General features: G+C 35.4%; 1 protein-coding gene and 1 long non-coding RNA gene across 4 annotated transcripts in view; one reads left to right on the forward strand and one right to left on the reverse strand.

The window, feature by feature from the left end:
- The window catches only part of LOC135215417 (uncharacterized), a 26,511-nt gene extending 22,180 nt beyond the window's left edge, over positions 1–4,331 (reverse strand). For all 3 annotated transcript variants that reach the window (XR_010314678.1, XR_010314677.1, XR_010314676.1), the window contains exon 1: positions 4,065–4,331. This is a non-coding gene — a long non-coding RNA (uncharacterized LOC135215417). The remainder of the gene's footprint in view (positions 1–4,064) is intronic.
- Positions 4,332–4,622: 291 nt separating this feature from the next.
- The window catches only part of LOC135215419 (phenoloxidase-activating factor 2-like), a 487,719-nt gene continuing 484,994 nt past the window's right edge, over positions 4,623–7,347 (forward strand). The window contains exon 1 of the mRNA XM_064250030.1: positions 4,623–4,903. The gene's annotated coding sequence lies outside the window, so the exon portion shown is untranslated. The remainder of the gene's footprint in view (positions 4,904–7,347) is intronic.

Below are 7,347 nucleotides of genomic sequence, written 5' to 3' on the forward strand. Positions count from 1 at the left end.
GACCGAGTGCGTTTGTATATTGTCACCATGCTATTAAAAAAAAATGAACTAAAGCGATGGAACGAAATTCGTCTTTCTACATACCCTCAGTCTACTATGAAACTCTCAATGATAGCCCTTAAGGAAGATAATCACCAGCAATTCTCTTTGAAATTTCATAAAAGCATAGGTCATTCATACATAGAAGGAAAGAGGTTAACAGACTTGACATCCTATGAAGCCTCAGATTATGGTAACCACACGAAATTTTGATGGCGTAATCCAGCGCTATATTGTTTTCGCAATGTTTCAGGTACTACTACTCGCATAATGTCAGTTCCGTGAAACTAAACAGCTGCAAAGCTTGAATCGCACTACGGCTTCCGATGGAATGGATCCTTGCTATTCTCCATATTGTTTATTATGGAAGTTATGTCCATATTTGATGTAAAAGAGTGTAATACTTTCAAATCTCTCTCTTTAGCGTAGCCTACTACAAGAGACGATTATATATAGGCACAATACGATTGATGATACACATTTTCTTTGAACCACTACCCATTTTCTTTTGGGGTGAATCTCAAGCGAATAAAAATATATCAAAAGCTACAAGAATACAAGAGAAACAATAGCAACAAAATAAAAGGTAAGTAACCTGCCAATGCTAATATTTATTTCCCTGCAGGATGCATTAATCCTGTTTCTTTGTTCTCTCATAATGTAAAAGGGCAGACGCAAACCAGCACCTCGTCGTAATATCCATGTTATAACACTGTTCAAATCCACTTAACGGAAGATAAGGTGCTGTAGGAATGCTTATGCGAGTCTTCTCATCGTTAATTTGGCAAATCTTACCTTTATACTTGATTTTTTAAGTCGATCAACTTTACTGTCCTTTACATATGTAATAAATTTTTAAAGGTTTAAGACCAGTCGTGTTTAGTGCACTGAGACAACGAGCGTATGGCTCGTGAGGCACGGGCTGACAGCTAACCTTCCACAATTTGATATCCCGAGGCCTTCAACATCTACGGTAGATCCTGACCAGTCTGCAGGTGTCAATCCCACTGATATGATTCAGATAGAGGTAAGTTTATGCAATATTGTCAAACTAATACCGTGTGCTAGGGTAAGGACCTGATGCCTTATGTTAGGACAGACGTGGTTAGATAGGTTATTTGCAGTGCCTTATGTTCTGGGGGTCATGGAGGATCCAGGATTTTGAATTTTTTTTAATGATTAGGGATTTTTGTTAGTTAAAATGCATGATTAAATCAGTCCTTGATAGTAAACATTAATAAGCATTTATGTGTGTTATTACTCTTACTGCTGTGACTTATCTCTAACTTAATGTTTAAAATGTATTGCGCCATTGGAAATAAGTACATTTTCAGAAGGCTTCTAAAGGTGGGGGGTCATGGTAGGTTTGTTGCTACTGGAAGGGGTCACTTACTGGAAAAGTTTAGGAACCACTGGTCCAGAACGTGGTTTGCCCTCCTAAGCTGCAGCGGTATACGGATGATAATCTCCCTACTTTGGAGGAGCGGGTAATTCATCTACTTAGGTATGTCAAGAGCAATGACATATTCAAAAGTTAAAAGCTTCACGGTGCCCAGACGAAGTTCATTATGCCATGAGAAGGAGGAAATTAAGATTTGATATAAGTGAAGGATTACGGACCCAAAATTTTTAATATTCCATTACCAAATATTTCTTCCAAAACTATAATAATAATAATAATAATAATAATAATAATAATAATAATAATAATATTACCAAACATTTCTTCCAAAACTATAATAATAATACTGTTGAACAAAATGGCAGAATTCATAGAATTAATCTTATATGTTACCTTTCCTATTTTTCTTATTACTCGCTTCTCTAGCTCAGCGATACTTCTTATTGGGAATAATGCTGAAAGTGGTATTTTATTTAGAACAGGATTTATTCTACAGAATTTGTTTAAAAGAAGGTCTTCTTCCAAAATAATAATAATAATAATAATAATAATAATAATAATAATAATAATAATAATAAAAGTTAAAATATATAATTCTTGTTACTTTCTATTTATATACAATTTCAATCGCACAGATGATTGTCAATTTCCTTCGTTACTATTAACTATTGCACCGCATGTTAAGAGTAACGTCACTATGCTGTTGCCATGTATACTTTCATTTACTGTCATTCAAGTTTCGTCACGTTGCGTGTTGATTCCTTTATTATCACTTATTATTACCTGCATTAAGATCATTGTCATCACTACCACTGACATGTATGTGTATGGCTACTATCATTTACGTTTTGGCGCGTTGCTTTCTGCTATAGGTACAATTATTATCATTACTGTGACCTTCGTTTAAACCACTATCATCATCTGTGCTTAATGTGTACATAGGGATTACTGCGGTTATTCAAGTTTAGACATTTTGCGTGTTGGGTTGCATACTTATCGTTACCGTCATCGTCGTCTTGAGCACTGTCTTTATTAGCCTACTGTTGTTTGGTACTTGTGCATTACTATCATTTAAGAATGAAAGTATATATATATATTTTTTTTTTTGGGGGGGGGGGTTAGTTTAGCCTTCTTTCGCTGTGACATTGTGTTTACATGTTAAGTATAGTTCATATCGTTAATGACGGGTTGCTCTTGTACTATGTGACTCGACTCTTTTGGAACTTACGTGTGTTCGGAGTGCCAGTAGAGTATTTCACCACATTTTCTCAAGATTCTTAACGTCATGTTAATATTCAAGTACTGGACAATCAGTATTATAGTTTACGAAAATGAGAAGCTGAAAAAAACGATACTTTTCAATTATAATTATTACTCTGTGACTGAATTTGATCAAGTAATGGTGTAGTACTACCGGCAGGTAATATGTAGTGGCTCGAGAGGTAACGCTGAGAATGCTCCCGTTGCCTAAATCACAAGCAAAATCAGTTATATTAAAGTGATTGTAAACAATACTATTGTGGGGTTGGGGGAGAGGGGGCGGGATTCGATAATCGGAATGCCTTCCATTGGATAATATATGTGTAAGTGTAACGTGTAACAAATGAACAGCTACACCTTACGTCTGACTGGGTATATTATTCTTGGAAAGGTGTGTGTGTAAATTATAGGTACTATCAATCTGCTGATCTGCCGTTATATAATTCGAACCCCTGCAGGTAACCGACAAGAAATGCCAAACGTTCCTGGCACACAATCCCCTTGAGTCCATACTGGAGCAAGAACCGTTAACAGCCTCATCCCAAAGCCCTACCTACCTAGGCACTGGAAGGGTTACCTCTTTTAAGGTCAAGTAAAAAAAAAAATAATACTTCTATCTCTAATCTGGGGCATTAGACCACACTGTGTATGTATGATCCATACCCTGAAAAGGTGACCGGCATGGAATACCATATACGTGGTTGGCACACCGAACTCTGAATAACTTTGGAACAAGGACAATTAGTTAAAAGTCGGTGGTTTCAATACAATATCCTAGCTAGGTAAAATAACCTTCAATATAAATACATGTAGTACCTATAATATATATATATATATATATATATATATATATATATATATATATATATATATAATATATATTTTAAGTTACTTCGCCAAAGTCTGTCCCAGAGAGATGACATGCATTAAAATTTCATCACCCAGTTTGAACTAGATTTTCAATGCAACTAAACTTCATCTTGGCCGTTCTTTAACCGGCTTACTTTTTTTTTTTTTTTTTTTTTTTGCCCTATTTTTATACTGGTTCATTCCTTCCTTGCACAACTCATAATCTGAAAGCTTCGGACTAAAATCTGAACATTTTAAAAGTTAAGTTACAACCATGATACTTTAGCCTTGGGCTACGTCGTGGGCTTTAGACTATAGGCCTACGAAAATTACGCATAGCGTATTGTTAGTTATCTCTGTGCGTATATATATGGACATGAAGAACCATCCCTTGGTCATGTTAATTTCAGCCGTGGATTATGTATTACCTTCCTGTGTAATGTTGGAGAGAGAGAGAGAGAGAGAGAGAGAGAGAGAGAGAGAGAGAGAGAGAGAGAGAGAGTTAATTACTTACAGCGAAGACGATCTTCCTAGAGAGTTAATTACAGCGAAGACGATCTTCCTAACAAGGTTGGTAAGCTCCCGCACGTCTGTTGCGAACAGTCCACCGTCGGCTTTTTCACTTTAGGACGTGGTTCCTATTCGAAACGGGGCACTCGGTAGACTCGATCTCCAATGCAGGCGGTTCTTTCACAGAATCCTTTCGCCGTCGATACCGTAGAACACGTTCGGCACGGATTGCGGGGCCGCCGAAGAATCATCTTTCATCGTCGACCTTCAGGACGAGTATGACAGTGAAAGCAGAGGAGTCCCGCTCGGCGCTCATGATGCATCTGCTACCTGCCAGACGCACGAATTAGGAACTAGTCTTTTTCTATTACTCGTATGTCAGTGATAAACTCAGCAAATGCATTACCAGTTTCTTTCTGAATAATTAGAATTGATTTTCAAGATTAGGAGGAACATTAGATATTTCTGTGCGTAATACTTTAGAGCGTTGTTTTTTCGTTGTAAGTCGGTCTGGATGTCGTACGGCATGCCAGGGTGGCCTGGTAAAGAAACAAATTTTAAAGGCGTTTTAGTTTGTGTAAAGATAGCGAGTGCGAGGAACTTAATCGATAAAAGAGCTTGCGTTCTGCATCTCCGCGATCGAAGTGTACTACATCCCGTGTGTGACGACAATTACTACACCGCTGATCAAGAAAAGCAATAGTTTGTTCTTTAGGTTCTCGTAAACAATAATCGTCATTGTTCGAACAGCAGCACATCGACGTCTTAGGCTTATCGGTCGTTATCGTCGGTTTACATCGATTTGTTGCGGCGTTTGGTTATAAAGCCGTCGGCTAATTAAAGGTAAGGGAAATCACAGAGTTCTCCAAACTGCGGAATGTTGTATGTACGTGAAAACTCCTTATCATTTAGAATTTAAACATTTGTGGGTGCTTTTGCATTAAGCTCAGCTTCATGTAAATATCCTTCCTTATCAGAGCAAATCTTTAGACATCGGTCTTCCAAACGCTTGCGTGTCCCCCTCGGAGGGCAAAATTACCCTTTTGTCTTTCATGTATTTTACAGTAAGCAAATGCAATTTTGGTATTATAAATAAAGCTTGGACCTGTGAATGTAAAAGTTATTGTTGTCAATTATGAAATGCACTTTCACATCAGTTAGCCAAGCTTTACTGGAATAGTTTGCAAACCGTTCAAATCACCGGGCAATTGTTTAACTCTGCATTCGACAGGTTTTATTGGAACAATGGCCTTCTTTTACCACATTTTTGCTCTCTTATCTAAGTCTACCACTTACTGTGACTTGGTCAGTAGCCTATACCTAGATAGGTGACCACCAAGAATAGTCAGACTCCTTGAGGACATAATTATAAGCCCCATGGAGGCTTCTAGGACTTACTGTATTATCCCTTAAATTCTTGCTGCAAACTGGGAAATTAGTAGCACTTCGTAATACCACCCATATGTGCTTTTTTTCTTTCTTTCTTTTTTAGAGGAAGTGGTACTATGTGTTACCTTGCTCACATAAAATATGGGATGTGGATAAAACATTCATGGGATGTGGTTGTTAGTCTCACTCCTTGCCCAATGGATAATCAAGGGGCAAATGCTTAAGCCAAGCTGATCGAGCAACGAATGGGGATAGCAATGTTACTCCTGTTGCTGTAATACACACACACACGCACACACACACATTGCATTGCATTGCTCCAAAGTAAAGCTAACCAAATACCAGATGCCAAGCTCACAAGTTTGGGCAACAGAGGATATATATATATATATATATATAATATATATATATATATATATATATATATATTTATCTATATATATATATATATATATATATATACATACATACACACACACCACACACACACACCACACACACACATATATATATATATATATATATATATATATATTATATATATATATACATACATACATCATACATACATACCCCACAGACACACACATATATATATATATATAGATACATACATACATACATACATACATACATACATATATATTATTATATATATATATTATATCTATTATATATATAATATATATATATATATATATATATATATTACATACACATCATACATACATACACACATATATACTATATATATATATATAATATATATATATATATATATGATATACTATATATATATTATATATATATATGTGTGTGTGTGTGTGTGTGTGTGTGTGTATGTATAATGTATGTATGTAAATATAATATATATGTGTATATATAGAGAGAGTGGGAGTTACGCATCCTGTGATGTTCAATTAGTGTTAATCATGTATCGGGTACTTGTTTTTCGCCATTTTATGTTTTAATGTATTTCATATTTACGTCCATTTTCGATATCAAGTCATTTACAGATCTAACTGAACAGCCAAGTTAATTTTTAGAGTATACATTAATCTCGGAGTATTCCAAAAAAAAAAAAAAAAAAAAAAAAAAAAAAAGCCGGGGAGGGGGCACAGTGTTTGCGAGAAAGCATAAACTCTAAAGATATTTATTAAAACTGGAAAATTTAAAAACTTTTCACAGTTTTAATTATTGCCAATGTTTTATTAAACCTATAAGTAATTAAGTAAAGCTTCCTTTAAGAAGATAAAGTCTAAATGTCATGTTGGTTAGATGGCAATAGGCTTAACTTTCACTGTATGGCTGGTAATCTTCAGAATATGGGCTGAAATATTATTACGCATGGGTAACTTTAATCCTTAGGGCTTTCAAACTTAAATAATTGGCTTTCTCGTCTAACGTTATTAAAGGAATTGATGTATGACATCAAAATAGTGGGGTTTTTTTATGTTGTGAGCTTGTAGTTTGGTTTAAAAGAGTTAAAATCTCCCCATATCGGATTCCACATTTTTTAAAATCCTTTTTCATATCCAACGTCAATATGGCATCCACATAAATCATATAGACCATACATTTAACCGTAATCAAGTTCGTTTTTACGGTTTAAAAGTACGCCATACATAGATAATGTTAGAGCAAGGCTTAGAGGAATTCAGCCATCTAAAACCACCATTACATGAAAAGACGTGATTGGAAACGCATAGTTCCGCTAGTTCCACGATTTTATTTAGACCAAACGTCCGTGAAATGATTAGCAAATAGAGCCAGTTTTTTTTTTTTTTTTGTTTTGTGGGTTGTTTAGTAAATAACGAATGTGCCTCTAAAGTAGTTTTGATTTTACATAATGAATGGGAATATGTTACAAGATTTTATACGCTGAAGACCCTGCACTT

This window comes from Macrobrachium nipponense, chromosome 5, assembly GCF_015104395.2.
Source record: "Macrobrachium nipponense isolate FS-2020 chromosome 5, ASM1510439v2, whole genome shotgun sequence".
Classification (NCBI taxonomy): domain Eukaryota; kingdom Metazoa; phylum Arthropoda; class Malacostraca; order Decapoda; family Palaemonidae; genus Macrobrachium; species Macrobrachium nipponense.